This window comes from Sceloporus occidentalis, unplaced genomic scaffold, assembly GCF_023333645.1.
Source record: "Sceloporus occidentalis isolate IW3139 unplaced genomic scaffold, rSceOcc1.0.p SCAF_1, whole genome shotgun sequence".
Lineage (NCBI taxonomy): Eukaryota > Metazoa > Chordata > Lepidosauria > Squamata > Phrynosomatidae > Sceloporus > Sceloporus occidentalis.
Genome location: NW_028316981.1, coordinates 26,235,329 through 26,248,250, shown reverse-complemented (window position 1 = coordinate 26,248,250; position 12,922 = coordinate 26,235,329). Strand labels below are relative to the sequence as shown.

Here is a 12,922-nt window from a genome sequence, read left to right as displayed (position 1 = left end):
TCTGAGCATGTAAAGAGTGCTTTTCATTTGCTACTGTATCACAGACACTTCACACATCTCTGTTGCTAAGATGTGAAGTCTTTAGGTCTTATGGTCTCCAATTTGAGGACTGGCCTTTTTCCTCCCTCTCTCCCTGTTTGATCTTTAACCTTGGATTTACTGAAGGATTATCTCATTGGTCTTTTCCTGTGGTGTAATGGTTAGTTTGAGTGTTGGCCTACAATTCTGAAGACCAGGGTTTGATTCCCAGCTCAGCCATTAAACCCAGTGGATGACCTTGGGCAAGTCACACACTCTCAGCCTCAGAGGGTGGCCATGGCAAACCCCCTCTGAAGAAACTTTCCAAGAAAACCCCATGATAGGGTCACCATTAAGTCAGAAACAACTTGAAGGCACACAATAACAATAAACACTTCCTACTCAGTGCTAGGCTACACTTTCAGCTCTAATGCAGGTTTGCTACATCATTGTGACATTCAGCTGTTTTATTATTATTTCCCAGTGGAGCCACTATGTTGTTACTATATGATGCAAAGAGAGGGAGATGTTAATAGTTCAGTTGTTCCGGTGCTAAGAATATTTGGTAATCAAATACTGGAGCTAAGCCCTGGCAAAAACGAAAGTAGGCATCGCTAACGAAAGAGGACTCAAATTTGCATGAAAATTGCAGACATTAATGTGAATAATGTAAATACACAGCTCTAAATTGAATTTATTACTATAATTTAAACAGACAATGTATTTCACCATAAGAGAGTAGACTGCAGCCAGGTGACCTATGTACCTCCTCAGTCTACTATCCAAGTGTTAACTGTTAATAGGCAACTTTTGGGCTCAGCTGCTCTCCTTGTATACGTATGTGTGTGTTTAATCTTCTGGAGGGACTAAGGGGCACCAGATCTGGTCTACAATGACTGGCATAAGCTCCCTTGTAATTCACAGGGTTTTTTCCCTTCCTCATCTGACTTGGAGATGTAAGCATTGAGCAGAGCAGGTATATGAGTGACCTGCAGACACACATAAACCAATCTGTCCATTTTAATTGTCTCAATAAAAGTTCAGGCTATAATAAATTTTTTAGCTTCAAGATGCTACAAGAGTCCTTTTTTTTAACCGAGACTAAGCGTTTGACTGTATAGATCATGAAAAGCTATGGAATGGGGGTGCCACTACAGCTGATAGTCCTAATGAGGAATCTGTACCAAGGACAAGAGGCCACCATCAGCGGAGAATTTGAAGAAACAGAGGCAAAGGGGTCAGGCAAGGCTGCATCCTGTCACCCTACAGGGACGTAACCAAGGGGGGGGGGTTCATGGGGTCTGGACCCCCCACTTCCATTAGAAAAATGAATGGTGTGTGCTGCTGCGCTGCCGCAGCCAAGCCTCATTATAATGGTGGCACTTAGTCTGGACCGCCCCCTTTCCTAAAATCCTGGCTACGTCCCTGCACCCTATTTGTTCAACTTACATGCTGAAAACTTCATAAGAAGAGCAGAGTTAGAATCAGAAGGAGAAGGAATGAAGATAGGAGGAAGAAACATCAACAACCTAAGATAGTGGATTACACCACAATATTGGTGGAAAGCAATATTCAAGTCAGTGTGTTTTGGATCCTGGTGATACACCTGGGTAGAGGGTTGGACTGGATGACCCTTGTGGTCTATTGCAACTCTGATTCTGTGATTCTAAGATGCTTTAATTCTGAAAACAAGATTCCCTAAACAGAGGCTGTTAGCCTCTGCCACATACATTTCCCTACCTGATCGTCCATGTGTGCCATCAGTGCAAACTGATCACCCAGGTTCACCCAAATGAGGCTTTCTATGGCTAAGTGAAGATTTGAACCCTGGGCTCCAGAGTCCTAGTCCAACACTCAAACAACTACATCGCACTAGCTGTCTGTTATAAATGTTGCCTGTTTAATAAATCTATTACACCCTCCACTCACTGATGTGATTATTGGTTCTGTATTCTAAAGAACCAGCTTCATTTGGTGCAAGAGATGTTTGTTGCTGTTCGCTCATGGCAACCCTGTGGATCAATGAGACATCTCAAAGGCTCCCTGTGCTTCACTGCTCTGCTCAGGTCCTGCAGATTCAGGACCACGACCTTCCTGACTGAGGCTAGCCTTCTAGCATGCACACCCCACCAAACTCGAGTAAGTGTGTATAAGACCGCTTCTCTAAGATTTAAACAGAATGCTTTGTGCAGGATTAAGTAACCTGTCCTGAAGTCATCCTCTACCTGTGTTCAAGATAAATGGTTCAAAGTATGGATGTGGTGATAGGTTTGAACACATGGAAACATGAACACACTCCAAACATAGTTCTAAATATTAATTTCAAGCTAAATTGGGAATGGGGACCATGTGACCCTCCAGATGTTGTCTGGACTTCAGATCCCAGCAGCCCTTAGCCAGCATAGCCGATGTTGAAGAACGCTGGGACCAGCAGTCCAACTTCTAGAGGTCCACCTGTTTGCCACTTCAGTCTAAACTGTACACAGTAAACCTGTGGAAATGTGCAGTGTTGTTAACATTCATAATTTGCTTTGAAAAGAAGAATTCAAACTGTCTGGAGAAAGGAATTTTGAATCTCTTTTATAGTACAAATTTTGTTTTAGATGGCATTCTGAACACTTTATTAACTTCAAGAGGAAGACAGAGAACAGTACAATGCAGAAGGGTGTTGTGATGACACTAGTTGTCTCTATTTTTTGAATAAATCATCTGCTGATTGTTTCCAGGCTGCTGTTTGAATTAACCTGGAAGAGTGCACTGGAACGAGTGATGAAAACGACTCATGAATAACCTTCCTCCATCTAGTGGCAAGACTGAGCAGTATATGTTTTGCTTATCAAGATGAACACAAGACAAAGGATGCCTACATCTTCGACAGTAAAAATGCCAGATTTTGTGTCGCCTAGTTATGTGCGCACCACAACACTTCTATCTTGTTGAATGACTGGTGACCACAGAGTTACAGAAGGGACAGGCAAGACCAATGCATCAAAAAAGGTGACCTTTTTGACTGCGGTAGATGAAAGCTGAAGTAAGAGAGTGTTGTAGTGGAAATCACTGGAAGACTATTGTAACAAGGAGGCTTAGGTACCATGTGCAAGTTCTTCCCATTATATCTATCCCTTAGCATATTTCTTTCAGAAACTGCTGTACTTTTACTTGGCTGGCTTTGCTCATAGCCTTGGCAGCTGAGCATGTTTATCCTTGATACAGCCTTGGCATAAAAGGAGGGATTTCTACTAGACATCTGCCAAGGCAAATCCCAAATGATAAGAGCTAGGGACGGTCATTCTGTTATCATTGTAATAAAGGTAGTTGAGATGAATAGACAAAACATGGGTATAATTAATTAGGTGCACTTGTCCTGGGAGTGGGAAAGTATCACATAGCCCAGTGTGGCTTTTGGCATATAAAAACCTCTGAAGAATTGCTCCATGAGAGCTCAGTGCAGAACAGGACAGCTAGTCTGGGTGCTACACATCAATGGTGTGGTGTATCTCTTCTTGTTAAGGTTTATCGCTTTCACGCATGTATCATCAACAGGTCAGTTTTAGGTCTGAAACATCAAAAAAGCAGAGCTTAGGGGGTGGGAGACTTTTTGAAATGTAACCCCCTAGCTTCCCCATTGCAATGATGAAGGGAGAATTCTAGCTCACAAAAGTAACTTTTCTAAGTTCTGGCTCAGGAGCTAGCTCAATACCACATAATCAAAGCAAAAAAAAAAAAAAAAAAAAAAAAAAAAAAAAGGGGGGGAGAAGAGTTTTTGCGACAACTTATAAGACAACGGGTTTATTGTAGCATTCTCTATTAGCATGCAGAATGAGTAGGAAGAAAGTGAGAAGGGGGCAGAATAGGTCCTGGTGGCAATGAAATGAAACAGTTCAGTTTTTCAGATTCTGATATTTGCTGGCCAGATAGAACAGAATCATACATCTGGAAGAGACCCCAAGTGTCATCCAGTCCAGCCCCATTCTGCCATGCAGAAACTCACAATCAAAGCACCCCCTGTGACAGATGGCCATCCAACCTCTGTTTAAAGATCTCCACAGAGGGAGATTCAGGGGAGTTTGTTCCACTGTTGAACAGCCCTTACTGCCAGGAAGTTCCTCTGAATGTTGAGGTGGAATCTCTTTCCCTGTATCTTGCAAACATTGCTCCATGTCCTAGTCTCTGGAGCAGCAGAAAACAGGCTTCTTCCATGTGACACCATCCTTCCAAATATTTACACATGACTATCATCATGTCACCTCTTAACCTTCTCTTCTCCAGGCTAAACATCCCCAGCTCCCTAAGCTGCTTCTCATACAGCATGGTTTCAAGGCCTAGGAAAACAACTCCCTTCAAATTCAACAACATTTGGAGGGCACCAGGTTGGGAAGACAGCTATCAGCATTTCCTTTGGATATGTTTCTAGCACGTGTTGAGTTCCCACATTTTCCCCCTGCAGGGTCTTCTGTGCCTTGAACAGCTGAGTGATCAATGGGGACTGAGCGGATGGCCCTTTACTGATCTTGCAGCTAAAATAGGAAGACTACCTGCTCTCCCCCGCTCCAAATAATATTTGTTGAGAGGGATGTTTTAGGTAAAGGCAATTGATTTCAGTATAATGGTCACAGTAAAACATTTCTGGCAAATGGTCTCTTGAGGTCTGTGGAGCTTGTAAGACTAAGAATAGCTCACAACAACCCCTGCATTTGTGCCTTGAAGTGATTTTTGGGTTATGGTGACCCTAAGGCAACGCTGTCACAGGGTTTCCTTGGCAGGTCTCTTCAGAGGGAGCTTGCCATTGCCATCCTCTCAGGCTGAGTGTGACTCCGTGCTCAGGTTGACCCAGTGGGGTTTACTTGGCCGGACCAAAAGAGTGGCATTCACACAGTTGTACGTGTACATTGTTGTTGTTGTTTTGCTTCCGACTTATGGCGACCCATGTGGGCGGATCTCTTCCACAGGCCTTTCCTGAACAGTAAACCCGGCCACCAACAAACTGCATTGTCCCTCTGAGCATACTCTGGGCTCCTGGAATTGTCCTTTGGATACGACAACGTTGTTTATTTTGATGCATGTTTTAACAATTAATTGTTTAATTTGATGTTTTAAGGGGAGGGTGGGAACTATTTGGGTCATGAGCGCTGCCTGTATCTTTTAACCTGTCAGTTTTATTATTATTATTACAGTATTATCATTATTACTTCTTGGCCAGATGTGTTCAGAGGGGGTTTGCCATGGCTTTCCTCTGAGGCTGAGAGAGTGTGACTTCTTGCCCAAGGCCACCCAGTGGGTTTCCAAGACAGGGCCAGGAGTGTTCCTTTCCCTCTCTGTTATTATCCCCCTCCGCGACTTCGCAAATGGTTCATTCCAAACTCTTGTTCCCCCTCCCTACTGAGCACAATGGTTCACTCCAAGCGCCTCTGGCCCCGCCCCTTTCCCTCTCCTACGTCACTCTAAGCGCTCAGGGCTGGCCCGTCCCTTGCGGGGAGGCGGAAGTGACGCCACCCCCGCGGAGGCCGCGGCTTCCGGTGCTCAGGCCAGAGTGGCCCGGCTAGAGATGGAGGCGCTTGTCTCCTGCTCCTGCTCCTCTTCGGCGGGGAGGTGATTCCGTTCTCCCTGGAACCATCGCCTCTTCTTCCGAGCTCGCTTCCTCCTCCTCCTCCTCCTCCTCTTGGGACAGAAGGGACCGCGGCCATCGCAGGTGAGCCAAAGCCGGGCCTTGTTTACATGGCAGCCCCGGGAGGAAGAGGAGGAGGAGGGGGAGGCTTCCTGGCTGGAGGGGCAGGGGAGAGCCATGGCTATAGCATTCACGCTCCTGGGCTGCTTCATGGTGGATTTAGCCTTCTCTTCCAGGCTGTAAGGCCCTCGCCCCCAACAAGCCGGGGACTCCCTTTACGACCTCGAAAGGATGGGAGGCCGAGTGGGCCTTGGAGCCCTGCCTGGGGCTGGCTGCAGGGCCAGAGAGGCTGCCACTGGCAGGGGCGCCTGGGCTCAGAGGCACGGCGGGAGGGGGCTGGGCGGGGGCCCTTCTTGGGTCTCCTCAAGAGAAGGCCTGCAGGAGGAGAGAAGCTTCTAACGCTTTGGTTCTAAAGAAAGCAGGGAGGAAGGAAGGAAGGGGATGGCCTTTGTCCCTTCATGGCAGGACGCGGCTGGATTGTATCCTCCTCATCTCCATTCCTGTAGTTGCATCCATTGCTCTGGGTCCTGTTCTCTGGAGCAGCAGGAAACAAGCATGCTCCCTCCTCAATATGTCCTTCCAAATGTAATGGTCTGGTTAATTGTGGATGTTGAGAAGCTGGAGCATGTCCAGAAGAGGGCAACCAAAATGGTGAAAGGTCTGGAAACTATGCCTTATGAGGAGAGACTGAGGGAGCCGGGGATGTTTAGCTGGAGAAAAGAAGGTTAAGAGGTGATATGATAGCCCTGTTTAAATACTTGAAGGGATGTCATATTGAGGAGGGAGCAAGCTTGTTTTCTGATGCTCCAGAGACTGGGACCCGGAGCAATGGATGCAAGCTCCAGGAAAGGAGATTCCAGATCAACATTAGGAGGACTTTCCTGACAGTAAGGGCTGTTTGACAGTGGAACACACTCCTTCTTCGGAGTGTAGTGGAGTCTCCTTCCCTGGAGGTCTTTAAACAGAGGCTGGATGGACATTGTCACTCACAGAGGGTGCTTTGGTTGTGAGTTCCTGCATAGCAGAATGAGGTTGGACTTGATGGCCCTTATGGTCTCTTCCAACGCTATGATTCACTTCCCATGGTGTCTTACCTGCAGTCAGCCACGGTCTGAAAATATTACAGTCGTCCCGCACCTGCAGTTTCAGTTTCTGCAGTTTCAGTTACCCGCTGACCACATGCGTTGGAGTCATACAAGCCATCGTATTCCCTATTACCATGAGAGCTGGACAGTGAAGAAAACAGATAGGAAGAAGATCAACTCATTTGGGATGTGGTGCTGGGGAAGAGTGCTGAGGATACCATTGACAGCCAACAAGATAAATAAATGGGTCCTTGAGCCGATCAAGCCAGAATCTCCCTAGAAGCCAAGATGACGAAACTGAGGCCGTCGTACTTTATCCCAGACCTGGGACAACTACCAAGAAAGAACAAAGGAGAAAGTGCAAAAGGAAGATTACTGCTCAACATAAAGAAAACAAAACAAAAATAATGACCACCAAAAATCTTCACAAGTTCAGCCTAGACAATGAGGACCTAGAAATAGTAAAAGAGTTCTCATTCCTGGGATCAAATATTGATCGGAGTGGGGACTGCAATCAAGAAATCAGATGAAGATTAAGAATGGGAAGCACACCTATGTAACAACTAGAGAAGATCCTAAAATGCAAACTGAGTACAAAAGTTAGAATCATGCAAGCCATTGTATTCCCTATTACTGTGTATGGATGCTAGACCTGGACAGTTAAGGCAGAAGATAGGAAGAAAATCAATTCATTTGAGATGTGATGCTGGAGAAGAGTGCTAAGGATCCCATAGACAGCCAAAAAGACCAAACAAAAAAAAAAAAAAGGGGGGGGGGTCTTAGATCAGGTCAGGCAGAAATCTCCCTGGAAGCCAAGATGACAAAACTGAGGCTTTGGCCACATGATGAGAAGGAAGGGCTCATTGGAAAAGACAATAACGCTGGGAAATGTGGAGGGAAGTAGGAAGAGAGGAAGGCCACATGCCAGATGGATGGACTCTATTAAGGAGGTCATGGGTATGAGTTTTGCAGGAACTGAGCAGAGCAGTGGGGGCTTTGAAGAGGTTTCATCTGTAGGGTCACCCTGGGCTGAGATCGACTTCAGGGTGGTTAACTACAACAACAAAAAATAAGGTTTGGCACTAGAGGACAGAAGAAAGAGAGGAAGACCACATGTCCAGATGGATTGACTGAATTGTGGGATATGGGCATGGGGTTGCAGGAACTACGCAGGACAGTGGAGGATAGGGATTCTTGGAGGTGTCTCATCCACAGGGTTGCCATGAGTCTAGGTCCACTCAACAAGCAGATAACTATAACAACTATCCACAGTTTTAGGTTCCCAGTGGGGGGTCTTGGAAAGTATCTCCCTGGAAAAGGGTGTACTGCTATAGACAACGTATACTTAATGCGAAAGATTCATTACCACAAGTGCTGAGGAGGGCTTCTATTTTAGATAGCATTACAGTAGGGATTAGACCAATTCAACAGCTAAATGCATCCTCTGTATTCAGAGGTAGCTTGCTTGCCCCAGGTTACCAGATGTGAGGGGAGCAGAGATCACAGAAGGTGCCTAGTTTAATCCCCTGCATTTCCAGGTAAGAATAGGAAATAATATTTCCAGAAACCCTGGAGAACAGCAGCCTCTCAGTGTACACAATATTAGCTATTTAAAGAGATCTTGTAGTACCTTTGAGATAACTGACAGAGAGAAGCCGGGAGCATGAGCTTTGGTAGACTTAACTCTATTTCCTCAGATGGATTTGGTCGAGTGGAAAGCCCATGGACATGCCTACGTATGCCATTAATGTGTGAGAATGTCCGTTCAAAATAAAAATCCTTGGTGTATAGTTCTGAATTTGAATTCACATTCTCACACTTTAATAGCATATATAGGTCTGCCCCTGGGCAATAGCAATAGTAAGGCAGTGATGCAAAGGAATCTTGTAGCAGTGAGACTAACTGAAAGAGAGAAGCTGGGAGCTTGAGCTTTCCTAAATCTGAGCCTACTTTCTCAGATTTATGTTTATCATGCATCAGGTGCATGGGGGGAAATAGCGAGATATAAGTCAAATGATTGACTGATTGAGAGAGCAATGTAGGTGGAGATAGTACTCTGAAGTGTGCCTTATTCGAAGGTGTGGGGGGCGGAATTCAGTGTTAGTCATGTTAGTCTGGAAATTTAATGTGCAAAAGGGATCTTGTAGCACCTTGAGAGAAGAGTCACTATTACACTGCACTTTTATACTGCGCCCTTTCCTGGAACTTGAGGGTCTAAAAACTATGGTGCGCACACTGGTAACCTCACGACTTGACTTCTGCAATGCGCTCTACATAGGGCTGCCCTTGCACCTAGTCTGGAAAACCTTAATTCAGATATGGCATCCAGATTAGTCGCCGGGAGATTTAGGGGTGACCATATAACACCTATATTAAAATCTCTACACTGACTGCCTCTTAGCTTCCATGCACAGTACAAGGTGTTGGTTATAACCTTTAAAGTCCCTCATGGCTTGGATCCAGCTTACTTACAGGATCGCCTTCTCCCATACAATCCGCCCTACACACTGAGATCCTCTGGTAAAAACTTACTGCAGCCAGCAAAAAAAAGGCTTGCAGAGGTTACCCAGAGGGCCTTTTCTTCTGCCGCTCCCAAGTTATGGAATAGCCTGCCAGAGGAGATCCAACATATTGTCAGTCTTGACTGCTTTAAAAAGGCGGTCAAAATGTCTCTCTTCCAGCAGGCTTTCCCAGACTAGCCTCTCAGTGACCTCCCATCAATTGCCCCTCAATTGTCCCTGCTTAGTTTATAATTAAAATGTATTTTTATTGTGGATAGGAGGGTTTATGGGTTATGATGTTTTACTGTATTTTAATGTTTTATTATTGTTAGACACTTCGATCTGCTTGGAGAAGCAGAATATAAATAAACCTATTATTATTATTGCACTGCTATTCCACTCTAACTGCCTTGACTGCTTCCTGTGGAATCCTGGGGTTTGTAGTTTAGGAAGGCCTAACGGCTACATGGCATAATGGTTTGAGTGCTGGACTATGCTCTGTAGAACAAGGTTTGAATTCCTGCTTGGCCGTGGGGATTGGCAAAAGGAACGAGGTAAAGCGCTGTGGAATCATGAGAGAAAGCTAAGCATTTGGGGGTGGGATAATTCAGAGACCTGGCTCTATTACCCTTGAAAATCAGTATGCAATAGGGATCTTGTAGCACCATTGAGACTGACAGAAGGAAAGAAGTTGGGAGCATGAACCTACTCCTTCATATGGAACTGGTGAAGTAGAGGGACAGTCATGTTAATCGGAAATGTCAATATGAATCATAGAATCATAGAATCATAGAGTTGGAAGAGACCACTAGGGCCATCCAGTCCAACCCCCTGCCATGCAGGAAATCCAAATCAAAGCATCCCTGACAGATGGCCATCCAGCCTCTGTTTAAAGACCTCCAAGGAAGGAGACTCTATCACCTTCCGAGGAAGTGCATTCCACTGCCGAACAGCCCTTACTGTCAGGAAGTTCCTCCTAATGTTCAGGTGGAATCTCTTTTCCTGTAGCTTGCATCCATTGTTCCGGGTCCTGTTCTCTGGAGCAGAAGAAAACAAGCTTGCTCCCTCTTCAATATGACATCCTTTCAAATATTTAAACAGGGCTATCATATCACCTCTTAACCTTCTTTTCTCCAGGCTAAACATCCCCAGCTCCCTAAGTCGTTCCTCATAGGGCATGGTTTCCAGACCCTTCACCATTTTTTTCGCCCTCCTTTGGACACGCTCCAGTTTCTCAATGTCCTTTCTGAATTGTGGCGCCCAGAACTGGACACAATATTCTAGGTGGGGCCTGACTAAAGCAGAATACAGTGGCACTATTACTTCTCTTGATCTAGACACTATACTTCTATTGATGCAGCCTAAAATAGCATTGGCCTTTTTAGCTGCCGCATCACACTGTTCACTCATGTTCAACTTGTGGTCTACTTGGACTCCTAGATCCCTTTCACACGTAGTTTCATTCAGCCAGGTGTCACCCATCCTGTATCTGTGCATTTTATTTTTCCGCCCTAAGTGCAATACCTTACATTTCTCTGTGTTGAATTTCATTTTGTTAGCTTTGGCCCAGCTTTCTAGTCTATTCAGGTCATTTTGAATCTTGATCCTGTCCTCTGGGGTATTAGCTATTCCTCCTAATTTGGTGTCATCTGCAAATTTGATAAGTATGCTCCCAATTCTGTCATCCAGGTCATTGATAAAGATGTTGAATAGCACTGGGCCCAGGACAGAGCCCTGTGGGACCCCACTGGTCACTTCTCTCCAGGATGAAAAGGAGCCATTGTTGAGCACCCTTTGGGTTCGGCCGGTCAACCAATTACAGATCCATTTAACAGTTCCTTTGTCTAGCCCACATTTTACAAGCTTGTTTGCAAGAATGCCATGGGAAACCTTGTCAAAGGCCTTACTGAAATCAAGATATACTATATCCACAGCATTCCCTTCATCTACCAAGCTGGTAATTTTATCAAAGAAAGAGATTAGATTTGTCTGGCATGACTTGTTTCTCTGAAACCCATGTTGACTTTTTGTGATTATGGCATTGCCTTCTAGATGTTCACAGACTCTCTGTTTAATTATCTGCTCCAGAATCTTTCCTGGTATTGATGTCAGACTAACTGGACGATAATTGTTGGGATCCTCTTTTTTCCCCTTTTTGAAGATGGGGACAACGTTTGCCCTCCTCCAGTCTGCTGGGATCTCTCCTGTTCTCCAGGAATTTTCAAATATGATTGCCAATGGCTCCGATATTACATTTGCCAGTTCTTTTAATACCCTTGGATGGAGTTCATCTGGTCCCGGAGACTTAAATTCATTTAGATTAATAAGGTGTTCCTCTACTATCTCTTTACTTATTCTGTGCTGAAATTCCCCTATTCTGTCCTCTGCTCCATTATCCTCAGGTTGAGCACCCTTTGCCTTTTCTGAGAAGACTGAGGCAAAGAAGGTGTTGAGTACTTCTGCCTTTTCTCTATCTCCTGTTAGCATTTTGCCATCTTCTCCACGCAGTGGCCCTACCGTTTCCTTCTTCTTCCTCTTGCTGCGGACATATCCAAAAAAGCCCTTTTTATTGTTCTTAACCTCTCTAGCAAGCCTGAGTTCATTCTGCGCTTTAGCTTTTCTGACTTTACCCCTACACATGCCTGCTATTTCTTTGAATTCCTTTTTTGTGATTTCCCCCTTTTTCCATTTCTTATACATGTTCCGTTTCAAACTTAGCTCAGTTGAAAGTTCCTTAGTCATCCATCCTGGTTTCTTGAGACACCTCCCGTTTTTCTTTCTCACTGGAACTGTTTGAAATTGTGCCTTCAGTATCTCTCTTTTGAGAAACTCCCATCCATCCTGAACTCCTTTATCTTTTAGTATTTCTGACCATGGAATCGCCCTCAATACTTCTCTAAGTTTACTGAAATTCGCTCTCCTAAAGTCTAGGATGCGTGTCTGACTATGCAAATAGATCTTGCAGCACCTTTGCGACAATGGTCACTATCACACTACATTCTTGTCTCCGTATTAAATTAACAGTGTTTAAGCTACTCTGAGAGCCTTTGTGGCTGAAGAGCAGGATATAAATCCTCTAAATAAATATAATGTGCCCATATAAATTGTGAGCTTGCCATCTGCGGTTTGAGCTTTCATGGATGGCAAGCCCTGACTTTTCCAATGGGTTCATGCACATGTGGTGCCGTGAGCAGGAACGTGCTCCCATTGAAAAGAATGGGACTTAAGGTCCCACATTTTTTACTATCCGCAGGGGGAGGAGAGGTGATTCTCAAATGGATCCCCATGGATAGCAGGTGCACAGTGTAATACCACACTACACTGTTATAGCTCTGTTATTCCAGTTTTCCTGCTATGGCTGCCTCCCGTGGAATTCTGGAATTTGTAGTTTAGTGAGCCCAAGAGCTCTTTGATTGATTGAGAATTTTAAATGCCCCTCTCTAATCTACAAATCCCAGGATTCCACAGGAGGCTGCTGTAGCAGTTAAGATGGAATAATAGTCCTATAACAGTGTAGTGTGATATTTTGTTCTACAAAATTATTTTAAATTCAGCAATAAAATTAATGCCAGGAAAGAAACCATTTTGTTCTTTCCATTGTAACTCAGAAAACAACCAGATGATGATACAATGTGGTGAGAACTGGAAGACCA

At 44.8% G+C, this 12,922-nt stretch overlaps 1 protein-coding gene across 2 annotated transcripts in view; it reads left to right on the top strand.

The window, feature by feature from the left end:
- The first annotated feature begins 5,532 nt into the window (after positions 1-5,532).
- LOC149321260 (E3 ubiquitin-protein ligase ARIH2) overlaps positions 5,533-12,922 on the top strand; it is a 51,373-nt gene continuing 43,983 nt past the window's right edge. For both annotated transcript variants that reach the window (XM_089518477.1, XM_089518471.1), the window contains exon 1: positions 5,533-5,707. The gene's annotated coding sequence lies outside the window, so the exon portion shown is untranslated. The remainder of the gene's footprint in view (positions 5,708-12,922) is intronic.